This window comes from Grus americana, chromosome 22 (assembly GCF_028858705.1).
Source record: "Grus americana isolate bGruAme1 chromosome 22, bGruAme1.mat, whole genome shotgun sequence".
Lineage (NCBI taxonomy): Eukaryota > Metazoa > Chordata > Aves > Gruiformes > Gruidae > Grus > Grus americana.
Window position 1 is genome coordinate 5,811,643 of NC_072873.1, and position 17,016 is coordinate 5,828,658.

A 17,016-nucleotide genomic window follows, 5' to 3' on the forward strand; every position below is an offset into this window, starting at 1 on the left:
ATTGCAGTCTCTGCTACAGTGACTATACTGAATGAAATATTAACTTTTTTTTCTTGGAAACAAAGACTGAAACCTCATTTTCCACCAAATGATGCAAGATGGTATATCATGAATACTGAAGTAGTAAGATTCATATACAATCATATGGGACAGAAGAAACACAATGTCTCTAAGTAGAGTTTGATAGGCATCCATTTTGTGTTCCAAGTGTTACAAGTTATTAGGGTGTTTAAAAAAAGTCAAGCATAAATGAAGCAAAAGGAGAAAAAAGATTCCTTTCAAGCCAAATAAGTTTATATCTTCATCAGCTCAGCTATAGTTTTGATTAGTAATCCTTTCACTTCTTTATTTCTCAGGCTGTAAATCAGGGGGTTTAATGTGGGAATTATAGTCGTGTATATGAGAGCTAGGACTTTCTTAGTGTCTTATGAATTACTGGATTTTGGCCGTAAGTAAATAGAGGTTCCACTTGCATAATACAGTGTTACAACAGTAAGGTGTGAGGAACAGGTGGAGAAGGTCTTGTGTCTGCCCTCTACAGAAGAAATCTTCAGGATGCTGGAGATGATGCAGGCATAGGATACCAAGATGAGACAAAATGGTGTAAAGATGACCAGCGCTGTGGCTATAATGATCTGCTTTTCATACAAAGAGGTGTCAGTGCAGGAGAGCCTGATGAGGGGGGGAATATCACAGAAGAAGTAGTTAATATTCTTGGGCCCACAAAATGGCAACGTGAACACCCAAGCTGTCTGCACCACCGAGACAACGTTACCACTGCAACACGACAGCAGGACCAAAGAAAGACAAACTCTGCTGTTCATGATGATTGCATATCTAAGGGGGTTGCATATGGCCATGTAACGGTCATAGGCCATGGCTGCCAAAATGTAGCATTCAGTGGCTGCTAAGAAAATGACACAGTAGAGCTGTGTGGCACAGCCCATGTAGGAAATGCTCCTGTCCTGTGACAGGAAGTTTACCAGCATCTTGGGAACAACGATTGATGCTGTGGAAATATCCAGGAAGGACAGGACGCGGAGGAAAAAGTACATGGGTGTGCGGAGGGTGGGGTGTACTGTGACCATGAAGATGAGAAGGTTCCCGATGATGGTGATGGTGTAAATCAAGCAGAATGTGAAGAACAGCAAGCGCTGCAGTTCTGGGTGGTTGGACAATCCATAGAGGACAAATTCAGTCATCAGAGTGTGGTTTCCTGGTTCTGGTCCCTCTGTTGGCTTCATCTGGGAGGAATCAAATGGACACACTGTCAGTCACTGCACCAAGATCATGGTGCTTCAGCCGGTTGCTGAAGTGAGGAGTCTCTTGGGAATCCCTGGAGAGACACTGGATTGAAGGGTGCAACTCTAGAGCTGACTTATGTGAACAAAGTAAGAAGGCAACAGCAGCGTGTGCTGAAAGCGCGTGATGTTAGTGCTCTCTAAGTTTCATAGTTTGGGATAGTGACCAAGCATACCACTATGAGGAGCTGGTATTGAAGGGTTTGGCTCCATTATGGATGTAGGGTTAATTGCTGAGAACAACTTCTCCCCTCAAATGTCAGGTCTGTGGTGTCAACTGGTTCCATAGGTGCTTTGTGCACTGTAGGGAAAGCCCAACCAACAACCGAAACACTCACAGTCCAAAGAAAGCAAAAGCATTTTGCTGCTTTGTGGAGCAGTGAGCACAGCTCCTCTTAGAACATGCTTGTACTCTGCCAGGACACAGGTTTTTTTACTGAGCAGACTGACAGGGCAGACAGCCTTCCTCCAAGACATCTGAAGCTAGCTTAGAGGAACCCAACCTTAGATGAAAGCCAGGGAAGCTCAGGCTGTGGGAAGCTTTGACTCATATTCACAGCCTTCCCCAGCTGCCAGTGGGACAGAAAGACTTCACAGAGCCCAGCTCCAGGGAAAGCACACCCAAATGGAGGAAGCAGAAGCCAGGAGGGAAGACCTAAGCCAACTCTTACCACTGGAGGAAGGCCCAACTGGCAACTGAAACACTCACAGTCCAAAGAAAGCAAAACCAAAACGAAACAAAGCAAACCCAAATACCCTTTGTCTACAGACAGGAAAAGGAAGAAGGAATAATCAGAGGGAAAGATATCCATGGAGAATGCTAAGTGTAGAGGGCGAAGCTCAGTACTATCTGCTTCATTATTCACATTGCCTTATTACCCTGATGAGCACTGCTGTGTGTGTGATGCCGATGGGATAGTCATGCAGCACTGTGGCAGCTTCGTGTTTTCTTACTGAAAGAGAAGGAATTAGCCTGACACAGGAGAAAGTGGTCACTAATTCTGCGTTCTTCAGACTCGTCGTCTCTTACCAAAGGGTCAACCAACCGTTGAACTACACTGGTAAATCTCAAGGCACAGAATGCACATTGGCAGCAGAAATGTATCCATATGTGGGGACAGAGGAGGGAAGCACCTTTTCCACTGTACACACATGGATCTGGTCAACAGACCACAGCACATAGAGAAGGACACGTCATCAGAGTAAGAGCAGTGCATACAGCCCTCTCATGATTCAATCACTCCTTGTACTGACTCCATCCAATTTCTCTTTCTCTTTCTGCTATAACTCACACAAGACGTGTTTTGTCTGTAGGTTTTCTAACATGAACATGAAAGTGAAAGCTGTGGAACTGGGAGCCACAGGTGATTCTAACTTACATGCACAATAAAGAAACCCTAACATTCTCAGGCATTTAAATGTCTGTTGTATTTAAAAGGAACCTTTCTGGGTTTGGTTGTTTCCATTAACATAGAAATGAAAGAACACTACGTTATTTGAAGCTCCAGATTTTGAGAGAGACCTCAATATAACCTGTGCATAACAGAATGGAAAATGACATTTAAAAGTCCCTGCAGTTTGTAATGCCACACATTCACACTAGTTTTCTTGACTTCTTAGATCCATGTAGCTGAAGTAGAATCTACCTAACTCTGCTCTTTGATCTGTTATGAAAGTTTTATACTATTGCTTTGGTCATTAGCTGTTAATTAAAGTCAATAAAATTCACAGCAGTCATTGTTTTACTCATAGGTTAGTGTTTTATTACCTAATGCAGAACACCTCTCAGCAACAACTCTCACTTTGTGTAATTCTTGTTCAGTGCTTATGAGGACCTTTAAGTTTTGGTCTTCGTTCTTCCTTGGATTTGCTATATGTATTCACAACATTCAACAAGCATTTTCAAATAGGTGTCCTACCTTCAGCAGTTCTGCCATCCAGTGCCTCCAAAAGGGATTGTGCAAATTTCACTAGAAGAATTTCCTTTGTTTTCTTACATTAGGGACAGTGTTGGGCTGATGGCTCCTAAAGTCAGCGCACATTGTAGATTTTAGATTGTATTTTAAATGCAGATGCTCTTCTGCTACAGCTTGAATAGTCTCTGACATTAGCACATGGTATATTCCATGGAATGTCAGGCATGTTTTCTCCAAAGTACCATAAATGGAATTTATCTCCCCTTCACAAAGGTATCATAAATGTCAGTTGCCAAAGACTAGCCTAACAGAGAAGAAGAAAAGGAACTTGTTAAAGTTGTTTCAATATAGTTGAAGTAGTAGCAGAATCAGGTAGTTTCCTGGAACAGGGACAATGGAACTACATCATGCACATGCGTTTTGACTTGCAAGTACATGAGAACCTACAAGAGCATCTGCATCCTAGTTCAATCATAAGATTCCTTCTGCGGCACAATAATGCAGTGCCTTTTAAAGCCAATCACAGGAGCACAAAAAAAATGTTTTCTTCAGAAATTAGTCATTAAGGAAGTAGAGAGCTGCAAGCTGGGCTTTGGTGCTATCCCAGGGCACCTTGGAGTCTCAAACACCTTTAGCATTATTAAAGGATGTCAAGAGTAGCTTTACGCTCCAGCAGCTTTGGCCCAGGACCTTCCTGCCCAGCCGCTGGAGCCCAGCCTGGTACCTAGGGACTCAGGATCTCAGGGACGCAGCTGCTGCTATCCTATTTGCAAGTTCAACCACTAGTAAAGTTAAGCACATATCCCTGGGACTCACAGAGACACAGACACAGACATGCAAATGAAATTGACATGGCCAGCCACACAGATCATCACAGACAGTACATACAAGACTCACATCACACACGAGTGCAGGCAGGCACATCCCCTCCTCACAGAATCACAATCCCAGAATCCCAAAATCCCAGACTGGTCGGGGTTGGAGGGGACCTCTGGAGATCATCTAGTCCAACCTCCCTGCTAGAGCAGGATCACCTAGAATAGGTTGCACATGATTGCATCCAGGCAGGTTTTGAATCTCTCCAGAGAAAGATACTCCACAACCTCTCTGGGCAGCCTGTCCCAGTGCGTGGTCACCCTCAGAGTAAGGAAGTTTTTACTCATGTTGAGATGGAACTTCCTGTGTTCCAGTTTGTGCCCATTGCCCCTTGTCCTGTCAGTGGGCACCATAGAGAAGAGTCTAGACATCCACTCTTTAGATATTTATAAGCATTGATAAGATCCCCTCTCAGTCTTCTCTTCCCCAGGCTAAACAGACCCAGCTCGCTCAGCCTTTCCTCATACCAGAGATGCCCCAGTCCCCTAATCATCCTCATAGCCCTCCACTGGAATCTCTCCAGTAGTTCCCTGTCTGTCTTGAACTGGGGAGCCCAGCACTGGACACAGAACTCCAGATGTGGCCTCACCAGGGCAGAGTAGAGGGGGAGGATAACCTCCATCGACCTGCTGGCCACACTCTTCTTAATGCACCCAAGGATACCATGGGCCTTCTTGGCCTCAAGGGCACATTGCTGGCTCATGGAGAGCTTGTTGTCCACCAGGACTCCCAGGTCCTTCTCTGCAGAGCTGCTTCCCAGCAAGTCAACCCCTGTCCTGTGCTGGTGCTTGGGGTTATTCCTCCCTGGGTGCAGGACCCTACACTTGCCCTTAGTGAAATTCATATGGTTCTTTGCCCCGCTCTCCAGTCTGTCCAGATCTCACTGAATGGCAGCACAGCTTTCTGGTGTGTCAGCCACTCCTCCCAGTTTTGTATCAGCAAATTTGCTGAGGGGACACTCTGTCCCTTCATCAAGGTCATTGAAGAATATGTTGATTAAGACTGGACCCAGTACTGACCCCTGGGGAACATCGCTAGCTACAGTCCTCCAACTACACTTATCACAACCTGCCACTTATCACAACACTCTGAGCTCTGCCATTCAGCCAGTTCTCAAACCACCTCACTGTCCACTCATCTAGCTCACACTTCCTAAGCTTGCCTATGAGGATGTTATGGGAGACAGTGTCAAAAGCCTTGCTGAAATCAAGGTAGACAACATGCACTGCTCTCCCCTCATCCACCCAGCCAGTCATGCCATCGTAGAAGGCTCTCAGATTGGTCAGGCTTGATTTCTCCTTCATGAATTCATGTTGACCACTCCTGATAACCTTCTTTTCCTCCACATGCTTAGACATGACCCCCAGAATGAGCTGTTCCATCACCTTTCCAGAGTTGGAGGTGAGGCTGACTGGCTCGTAGTTTCCTGGGTCCTCCTTGCCCTTTTTGAAGACTGGAGTGACACTGGCTTTCCTCCAGTATTCAGGCACCTCTCCTGTTCTCCATGACTTTTCAAAGATGATGGAGAGTGGCTTAGCAATAACATCTGCCAGCTCCCTGAGCACTCACAGGTGCATCCCATCAGGGCCCACGGATTTGTGGATGTTGAGTTTGCCTAGATGTTCTCTAACCCGATCCTCCTCAACCAAGGGAAGGTCTTCCTTTCTCCAGACTCTCTCTCCTACCTCCCGGGTCTGGGATTCCTGAGGGCCAGCCTTAGCAGTAAAGACAGAAGCAAAGAAGGCATTCAGTAACTCTGCCTTCTCTGTATCCTCCATCACCAGGTCACCCACCTCATTCAGCAGCAGCCCCACATTCTCCCTAGTCTTCCTTTTGCTGCTGATGTATTTGAAAAAGCCCTTCTTGTTGTCCTTGACATCATTGACAGATTTAATTCCAAGTGGGCCTTAGCATTCCTCGTTGCATCCCTAAATTCTCTGACAACATTCCTATATTCCTCCCTTTTTCCACATACCTTAAACTTCCTTCTTCCCTTTGAGTTTTTCCAAGAGCTCTGCCTCTGTGGTTGGCAGAGACAGGAGCTCACTAGTGCAGGCACACACAAAACATCCTCATGATTCACAAGCACACACACATTTGTGGGTCGCCTGAGTACTAGCATCACCCCTCTGTCTGTCCAGTACCCCTGCCCAGATCCTGGCCCTCTGACCCACCCCACAGGTCCCCTACTCACCAGCTGTTCCAACCTGATGCACCAAACATGCAGCACTCACACACTTGTCCCACAGGTACCCCACATTTGCAGCTTCTCCCTGGGCACCAGCACAGACTTTCTCCCATCTGATGCCCTTGTCTGGACCTCCTACTCACTGGCTGGTCCACCTTGAAGTTTGCTGGTGAATATACATGCACATCCCATGTACAACTACTTTGGGGGAGACATAGACACTCCCTCCTGCCCCCAGCAGCCAGCACAAGGTACAAGAGTTGCCACCCATGGTCCGGCTCCAGCTGCCAGTGCTGACCTCCCTCCCTCACCTCACTTATGCCAGTCAGTAACTGGTTTTGGGAACACATGCCCACCCAGCATGTAGGCTGAGACCCTACTAGCTCCAGCAGCTGCACTGGGACCCCACTGGCTCTCGTAGCTCATGCCAGAGGCCAAGGGTGCCCACACCACCAGTCTGGCTTCAGTAGCTGGCACCAAATCCACTCACACCAATCTCCCCAGTAGCTAGTACTTGGCCCTTGCAGCACATGTACACACAGGATAGAGTGACAATATGCAGAGAGTTATGAAAAGATTTAATAAGACAGGACAGACTGAGCTGATCAGGCGCAGGGCTCAGCCAGACCCCTTTTAGACCCCTTTTCTGTTTATCCCCCTCTTTTTTCCTCCTCGCTTCCCTTAACCTGAACATCTCCTCATCAGCTGGCATGGTCCCACTGACCCCATCCGACATGCTTGACCCTCAGGTTTGCATCCTCACTAGGCGCAAAGTACCAGTCACCTGCAGTTTCTTGAGAACTCATCAAGTGGCAATGTTTATTCATGATTATTGTCTCTGTTAGTGATAATTGGTCAGGTTTTATGTCTCTGTGTTTACAACTCCCTCCCTTTTATTATCATCATTCCAATTTGGCAAGCTCTTTATTCAGAAAATCTTATTGAAAAATAAACATTCTCACACTCCATATGGATACCAAACAGCTATCCTTTTAACATCTCTCAGTAACAGGAAATTGGTATCATGGTTCTCTTTACTGTAAGTCTCATGCTTTTGACAGTTCTCAGACGCATGATTTTGGACCAAAAATTTATAACTGAGTTGGAATTTATTTCCAACTTATTTCCAATTTATTTCCAGGAATGTGACTGACCTAACATTCACCTCAATGACTTCATACATCTGTGATATAAAATCTTGCCATTGACTGACTGTCGTGGTTTAGTCCCAGCCGGCAGCTGAGCACCACGTGGCTGCTCGCTCACCCCCCAACAGTATTTAAAACAGAATACACACAACAGGTGATAACACAAGGCAATTTACCGACCTGACCATCAACTGGATGCTCCGCCCACACTCAGACCATTCCAGAGCTGTGCTGAGCCACTCTTCCCTGACTAGCCCCCTTTTATGGTGAGCATGACGTTGCATGGTATGGAATACCCCTTGGCCAGCTTGCCTCACCTGTCCTAGCTCCTTGTGAAAATTAACTTTATCCTAGCCAAAACCAGGACACTGTCCTTAAATGCTCCTTGGAAAATTTGTAGAAAATGTTATGACTTCCATGGGTTTAATAATTTCACTGGTTCATATTTTATATTTCTAGGGATACAGGCATATCACAGTATAAGTTTGAACTCTACATTACAGATTACGAAAAGAATAATTTCAGTAAAGTCATTGCTCTGAACTGCCTTCAGATATCTAAAAATGTAAACATCTGTTTTTGGGCTATTTGTATAGAATCTTTTTATGGTCAATGGCAGGATGTTTAAGATCATCCTCAAGTAGATGAGACTAATCATGTTTTAAATTAGACTGTTTCTCCCCTTTGAGTGTAAAGGGAGGCTAAAGCAACTGGTCCAGATGCACACCTTTTTATTGTAGATACTTGAGTTAATGCCTGATTATTCCCACCCTATTTTGTGGTACAGTATGTTTGGTCACAATGTTTTCCACATTATTGCTATGACTGTTTATTGGGAACCAGAGGAGCTGGGGGAATGTAGCAGAATATAAAAATCATTATTTCTGTTCTGTCATCACGAAGTCAAGTGCTTTTTCAAAAGAAAATCAGAGACAATTGCATAGTTTTGATGGGGTAGATCCGCCCTGCAAATGTAGTTTGTGGGCCCTCAATTTTGACTAGTCCTCTAGAGCTAACTGCCCTGTATTTCAGATCAGAATCCTCTTCAGAATCCTGCGGTTTAACTACACAGACAGCAGAGCCATAGAATAAAGTTACTACACTCAGGTAGGAGGAACAGGTAGAGAAAGCCTAGTGGAATGTCCAAGTGGAAACCATTAGAGTGGTGTCCCTCAAGGGTCTGTCCAGGGACAAATATTATTTAATATCTTCATCACCAACCCAGACAGTAGGATTGAGTGCACCCTCAGCAAGTTTGCAGATGATGCTATCTGAGTGGTGCAGTTGATACTCTAGAGGGAAGGGATGCCATCCAGAGGGATCTTGACAGGCTTGAGAGATGGGCCTGTGTGAACTGCATGAAGTTCAACAAGGTCAAGTGCAAGATCCTGCACCAGGGTCAGTGCAATCCCCACGATGAATACAGACTGGGGGATTGTGTTGGGTTTGCATGGCAAGGTTTTGGCAGCGGGGTGGGGGGCTACAGGGGTGGCTTCTGTGAGAAGCTGCCAGAAGCTTCCCCTGTGTCTGATAGAGCCAATGCCAGCCGGCTCTAAGACGGACCCGCCGCTGGCCAAGGCCAAGCCAATCAGCGCCTCTGTGATAACATATTTAAGAAGAAGAAAAACACTTAGAGAGCGAACTTTTGCAGCCGGAGAGAGGACTGAGAACATGTAAGAAACTCTGCAGACACCAAGGTCAGTGCAGAAGGAGGGGGAGGAGGTGCTCCAGACACCAGAGCAGAGATCCCCCTGCAGCCTGTGGTGAAGACCATGGTGAAGCAGGCTGTCCCCCTGCAGCCCATGGAGGAAGGATGAGGGGGTGTAGAGATTCCACCTGCAGCCCATGGAGGACCCCACGCTGGAGCAGGTGGAGGCACCTGAAGGAGGCTGTGGCCCATGGGAAGCCCATGCTGGAGCGAGCTCCTGGCAGGACCTGTGGATCTGTGGAGAGAGGAGCCCACACCAGAGCAGGTTTTCTGGCAGGACTTGTGACCCCGTGAGAGGGACTCCATACTGGAGCAGAGGAACGATGAGAGGAGTCCTCCCCCTGAGGATGAAGAAGCGGCAGAAACAACATGTGATGAACTGACCATAACCCTTGCCTGTCCCCCTGTGCTGCTGAGGGGGAGCAGAGGTTGAAGCCAGGAGTGAAGTTGAGCCTGGGAAGATGGGAGGAGTGGGGGGAGGTGTTTTAAGATTTGATTTTATTTCTCATTCCTCTACTCTGTTTTGCTTAGTAATAAATTAGATGAATTCCCTCTCCAAGTTCAGTCTGGTTTGCTCATGACTATAACTAGTGAGTGATCTCTCCCTGTCCTTGTCTCGACCCATAAGCTTTTCATTATACCTTTTCTCCCCTGTCTAGTGAATGAGGGGAGTGATAGAGCGGCTCTGGTGGGCACCTGGCCTCCAGCCAGGGTGAACCCACCACAGGGATGAATGGATTGAGAGCAGTCCTGTGGAGAAGGACTTAGGGATACAGTGACAGGACAAAGGGAAACAATTTAAAACTGAAAGAGGGTAGCTTTAGATTGGACATAAGGAAGAAATTTTTTATGATGAGGGTGGTGAGACAGTGGAACAGGTTGCCCAGAGAATTTCTGGGTGCTCCATCCTTTGAAGTGTTCAAAGTCAGGTAGGACAGGGCTTTGAACAACCTGATCTAGTAAAAGATGTCAGGAGGGTTGGACTTAGATGATCTTTAAAGGTCCCTTCCAAACCAAACCATTCTGTGAATCTATGATTCTATGGTTCTATGATTCTATTATGATTCTATGATCTTTGCCTGAATCTTCTCCCAGGAAAGCATAGTGCCATGTGTCCTGAACTAATAGGCACTAAGGGAAACTAGGAGGCCTGCCAAGTGATCATTGAAATCTGCGCTGGAACAGCACCAACACTTACAACTTAAGTACATACTTAAACCATCTTCATACCCAACATACAGATTTATACATTCTTATTAACTGCTTTCCCCTGTCGTTTAACAGAGACATATTACTCCCCCGTTTAATGGTCTTCCTCCATTCCTCCAGATGTTCTCAAACAGGCTATGACTTGGGCCTCATCTGTCAAGATGGGTGTTCAGGACAGGAGAAGCAGTATGTTTGATTGTTGGGCACCAACACCAACTTGCTTTGGGTCATCGTTACACTCATCTGGTTCCTCGCGAAACTCACTCTTCATTGGTTTCAGATCATTCCTGCCACATTACTTCCTACAACATACAACTCACATTACAGATCATTTTTCCAAGTTTAAATCTCCTTGAGGCACACACTGGGTCTCCCCATCCTTCTGCATTACCCACCAAGTACACTCAGGTCCTTGAGCAAAGACAATCTCACAAATGGGTTTACCTTTTCCCATGGGAGGAGCAATCCACTCTGCCTTCCCCAGCCACTTCCCTGTATGCACTACAGGGACCTTATCTCCTCCCACAGTATGTAGAGGTTTTGTTTGGGCAGGACCAGGATGGTTAGCAGAACCTCTGGTGTTAACCAGCCAAGTGGTTTCTGCTAAATTCATATCCCAGTGCTTCCATGCCCCATTGCCCAATGCCCTCAACATAGTCTTTAACAGTTCGTTATATCTCTCAGTCTTTCCAGAGGCTTGTGGGTGATAGGGGATGTGATACACCCACTCAATGTCATGTTTCTTTGTCCAGGTGTCTATGAGGTTATGTCGGAAATGAGTCCCATTGTCTGATTCAATTCCTCTCTGGGGTACCATGTCGCCACAAAATTTACCTTTCAAGGTCTAAGATGGTATTTCAGCCAGTGGAATGGTTTACAGGATATGTTTCTAGCCAACCAGTAGTTGATTCCACCATGGTGAATATGTAGTGAATGCCTTGGCGTGTTTGTGGCAGTGGTCCAATACAGTCAATTTTGGGGTTTTTGTGTGTTGTGCTATCTTCCCTCAAAACATTTTTATAAAATCATAGAATGGTTGCTGAATTTCATGCAGTTTGCACAGGCCCACCTCTCAAGCCTGTCAAGGTCCCTCTGGATGGCATCCCTTCCCTCCAGCATGTCGACTGCACAACATAGCTTGGTGTCATCAGCAAACTTGCTGAGGTTGCACTCAATCCCACTGTCCATGTCACTGACAAAGATGTTGAACAGTACTGGTCCCAATACCGACCCCAGAGGAAGACTACTCGTCAGTTATCTCCACTTGGATATTGAGCTGTTGACCACAACTCTTTGAGTGTGACCATCCAGCCAATTCCTTATCCACCGAGTGGTCCATCCATCAAATCCATGTCTCTCCAATTTAGAGACAAGGATGTCGTGTGGGACAGTGTCAGATGCCTTGCACAAGTCCAGGTAGATGATGTCAGTTGCCCTTCCCTTATCCATCAATGCTGTAACCTCATCATAGAAGGCCACCAAATTTGTAAGGCATGATTTGCCCTTAGTGAAGCCATGTTGGCTGTCACCAATCACCTCCTTATTTTCCATGTGCCTTAGCAAAGTTTCCAGGAGGATCTGGTCCATGATCTTGCCAGGCACAGAGGTGAGACTGACTGGTCTGTAGTTCCCAGGGTCTTCCTTTGTTCCCTTTTTAAAAATGGGGGTTATGTTTCCCCTTTTCCAGTCAGTGGGAACTTCACTGGACTGCCACGACTTCTCAATTAAGATGGAGAGTGGCTTAGTCACTTCATCCGCCAGTTCTCTCAAGACCTGTGGATGCATCTCATTAGGTCCCATGGACTTGTGCACCTTCAGATTCCTTAGATGGTCTGAAACCTGATCTTCTCCTACAGCGTGCGGTTCTTCATTCTCCCAGTCCCTGCCTTTGCCTTCTGTGACCTGGGCAGTGTGGCTAGAGCCCTTGTGGGGAAGACTGAGACAAAAAAGTTGTTGAGTACCTTGGCCTTCTCCGTATCCCAGGTAACCAGGTCTCCTGTTTCATTCCAGAGGGGGCCCCCATTTTCCCTCATCTTCCTTTTATCACTGACATACCTATAGAAGCTTTTCTTGTTGCCTTTGACATCCCTGGCCAGATTTAGTTCTATCAGGGCTTTGGTGTTTCTAACCTGATGCCTGGCTGCTCAGATTGTTTCTCTGTATTTTTCCCAGGCTACCTGTCCTTGCTTCCACCCTCTGTAGGCTTCCTTTTTGCATTTGAGTTCATCCAGGAGCTCCTTGTTCATCCATGGGGGCCTCCTGGTGTTTTTGCCTGACTTCCTCTTTGTTGGGATGCATTGCTCCTCAGCTTGGAAGAGATAATCCTTGAATACTAGCCAACTATCTTGGGCCCCTCTTCCCTCCAGGGCTTTGTCCCATGGTACTCTACCAAGCAGGTCCCTGAAGAGGCCAAAGTCTGCTCTTCAGAAGTCCAGGGCAGTGAGCTTGCTGTGCACCCTCCTTGCTGCCCTGAGGATCTTGAACTCCACCATTTCATGGTCACTGCAGCCAAGGCTGCTCTTGAGCTTAACATTTCCCACCAGCCCCTCCTTGATGGTGAGAACAAGGTCCAGCATGGCACCTCTCCTCGTGGGCTCCCCTATCACTTGGAGACGGAAGTTATCATCAATGCATTCCAGGAACCTCCTGGATTGCTTATGCCCTGCTGCGTTGTCCCTCCAACAGATGTCTGGGTGGTGTAAAGTCTCCCATGAGAACAGATGTGGGAAGTTATTTGGCTCTAAGAAAGGAAAGACAGACATACTTTAATTTAATCTATAGAGAAGGCACAGAAATCATTTCAGGTCAATTTTACTGAGGGGAGAAAAAATAAAAAGCCAACCATCCAAGTAAATTGTCCTAGACGTAAGAGAATAAATGCACAGATCCTGTATATATGGCTTACTGATTATTATGTTGACCTACATAATTGGGTGTTAAGGGCCAATATTTCTGTAACTTTTAGTATTAGTCTGACTGCATTGGGTTTGCTCTTCAATTAACAAACAGAGAAAAAAACAACAGAAACAACAGCAGGTGTAAAACAAGGCACTTTCTCCATGTTGAGCTTGATTTTTCAGCTTTCATTTTGCAGAAAATTCTACTAAATTTTGACTAAAAATATTTATTTATTTAAATTTTGTATTCAGAATAAGATTTGCTCTGATGAGAAATAAGGAGAAAAAGGAAAATCTTCTGTGTCTGCCCTGTTTGGTAAATATTCCTACTCACTTACCTGTATCTGAAAAATCTGGATTCTATCATGGCATTTCTGGCATTTGCCTGAGGCAGGAAAACCTACCTGCAGTGAAATAAGCTTTCAAGAATTTGCAGACTTTGTGAAAACAACCATTGTGTTACTGGGCTCATTAGCATGGACAATCATCTCCTACATATACATATCCACTGTGCTGAAGATCACAACTACCTCAGGAATACAAAAGGTTTTTTCTACTTGTGGTGCTCATATTTCTGTGGCCTCTCTATAATAGGGCAGAACCATATTCATGTACATGAGAATTTCACGGACTTCTCTTGACATTAAGAAGGCTGTGAATGTGCTGACCCCAGTGGTCAGCTAACTCCATTCATCTACACCTTCAGGAATGAGAAAGTGAAAGAGGCTTTGAGAATTCTCTTCACACAACCAACAGTATTTCAGGTAGGACTGCCTAAGCAACATAATTCATTCTCTCATGTCAGATACCCTCCTTGGGAAATGGTGAACTGACCTTTGAAAGAACCCTCATCTTTCTTCACGTCCAGACATGGAGGAAACCAAGATTGGAGCATCTCTTGTATGGGGAAAGGCTGAGAGACCTGGGTCTGTTTAACCTGGTGAAAAGAAGGCTGAGAGGGGATCTTATTAATGCTTATAAATATCTAAAGAGCGGGTGTCAAGAGGATGGGACCAGACTTTTTTCAGTGGTGCCCATGACAAGGGACAACAGGCGCAAACTGAAACACAGGAACTGACATCTCCACATGACAAACTTCTTTACTTTGAGAGTGATTGAGCACTGGAACAGGCTGCTCAGAGAGGTTGTGGAGTCTCCTTCTCTGGAGATATTCAAAACCCACCTGGATACAATCCTGTGCAACCTGGTCTAGGTGATCCTGCTTTAGCAGGACTAGATGAACTCCAGAGGTCTCTTCCAACCCCTACTATTCTATGATTCTGTGATTTTGTGAAACATTTAGATAGACACTATGTTAGGAGTGAGACTCAAATCACTTCAGTAAAACTGTCAACCTTGTAGACATTAAAATAACGACTTTCTGAAGGGATGTCTCTTCACTGTCTATAAAAGATGACTTATATATGTACATTGTAGACATCCAATGTCAGATGACATGAATCCCACTTTTCATGTAAAAATTCTGCATTTTCCATGCAGTCAAGACACCGGTGACCCCATTTCCTAGGCAGACATAAAATTTTAGTAAAACAAAATTTTACTTAATCTCTGTAACAGCCTATTGATTTCATAAGCAAAAGTGATACTTTCAAATTAACAATTTTGTATTTTGATTCTGATGTTTGGAGATGACACATATTTTAAATCATCAGACTAAGTGATACATGTGATTCTTCTTCATAAGATGAACAACGTTTCATTCTTGTAAGGCCAAAGAAAACTTGACAGGAGTCCAGAACACTAACTGCTAAACCTTGGCAGAGAAGAAATTTTTTTTTCTTATCCATCAAGGTTGAGGCAGGTATTTGGGATAGAGTTAATTTCACAGGAACGCAGCCAGGACAGGTGACCCAAACTGGCCAAAGGGATATTCCATACCATATGATGTCATGCATAATGGGGGCAACTGGCCTGGGCGGGGGCATTGCTGCTCAGGATGGGCTGGGCATTGGGTTCCAGGCAGTGAGCAAATTGCATTGTGTATCACCTGATTTGTATATTCTAAGTACTGTTGTTATTTTCCTCTCCCTTTGCTGTCCCAGTAACCTGTCCTTATCTCAACCCACAAAATTTACCTTTTTCTTCTCATTCTCCTCCCCATTCCCTGAAGGAGGGAGGAGTGAGTAAGTGGCTGCATGGTGCTTTGTTGTCAGCTGGGGCTAAAGCACAGCAAGGAGTCACAATAGTATTGAGGCTATTCACAATTTTGTTCAAATCAGAGAAGTCTGATGACAGCACCTGATGTACAGGAAGATGGTGGAGTCATACCACAAAATTACAACAGTAAGATGATCTGTGCATGTACAAAAAGCTCTTCACAAAGCTTGGGCTCATGGGATCCCCAAGACAGGGGAAATGATAGAGATGTAGGATGTGAATGTTGCTGCTAAAGAGCCAAGTATGGATGTGGAGAGGGTGATGAAATATGCCATTTCAGCAAAATGAGTGTCACAACAGGAGAAAGAAATCCATGAATCTCTGTCACAAAAAAATGGGAGATTGATGATATTGGGCCCACAGAAGAATGAGGTGGAGATTAGAAAGGCTGGGATAGTGACACCCAGGAAACTGAACATCCAGGAGCCAATGGCCAGCTGTGTGCACAAGGTGTCACGTGAGGACACTGTAGCATAAAGGGTAGCATATAGCCAGATAGCAACCATAAGCATGACAGCACATTCCATATAGCCCAAAGAGAAGATGAAGCACATTTACAAGGTGCAGGTGATGAAGGAGATGGTTTGACTCTTTCCAAGGAATACTCCAAGGGCTCTGGGCACACAAACACTAGTGTACCAGATCTCCAGAAAGGAGAGGTTGCCAAGGAAGCAGTACATTGGAGTCTGCAGGAATGGAAAGACCCACACTAGCACTATGATGGCCATGTTTACCAATACTGTTATCATGTGTGTTACAGAAAAGAGCAGAAAGACAGTGATTGGCAAACACTGATTGCTGGGGAATCCCAGAACAATCAATTCTTCTACCATAGGTTGGTTCTATCTTTTTTTTCTTTAAACCATGACCCATCTGTTGACACACACAGATTATATTGACTAAAGAATGTACTGAACAATTCTCTACTTATATCTCAGATAGGACAGGTTCACAGATTTACTGTGATAAAAATAAGGAGTTTCTCTTTCATTTTATACACTGGGAACAAAGTCCATATTAAGGGCAACTCATGCTGAAAAATTTGGTGGCATTCTACGATGGGGTTACAGCATTGGTGGAGAAGGGAAGAGTGACATCATCTTCCTGGACACTGTCCTGCATGACATCCTTGTCTCTAAATTGGAGAGACATGGATTCAATGGATGGACCACTCGGTGGATAAGGAATTGGCTGGATGGTCGCACTCAAAGAATTGTGGTCAACGGCTCAATGTCCAAGTGGAGAACAGTGACGAGTGGCTTTCCTCAGGGGTCAGTACTGAGACTGGCACTGTTCAACATCTTTGTCAGAGACATGGACAGTGCACCCTCAGCAAGTTTGCTGATGACACCAAGCTGTGTGGTGTGGTCAGCACGCTGGAGGGAAGGGATGCCATCCAGAGGGACCTTGACAGGCTTGAGAGGTGGGCCCGTGCGAACTGCATGAAGTTCAACAGGCCAAGTGCAAGGTCCTGCATGTGGGGCGGCACAGTCTGAAGCACGACTATAGGCTGGGTGAGGAATGGATTGAAAGCAGCCCTGAGGAGAAGGACTTGGGGGTATTGATTGATGAGAAGCTCAACATGAGCTGGCAGT

General features: G+C 45.5%; 1 pseudogene; it reads right to left on the reverse strand.

Moving 5' to 3' along the window:
• Positions 1–293: 293 nt before the first annotated feature.
• LOC129195582 (olfactory receptor 10A7-like) lies at positions 294–1,244 on the reverse strand (annotated as a pseudogene).
• Between the last annotated feature and the right edge of the window lie 15,772 nt (positions 1,245–17,016).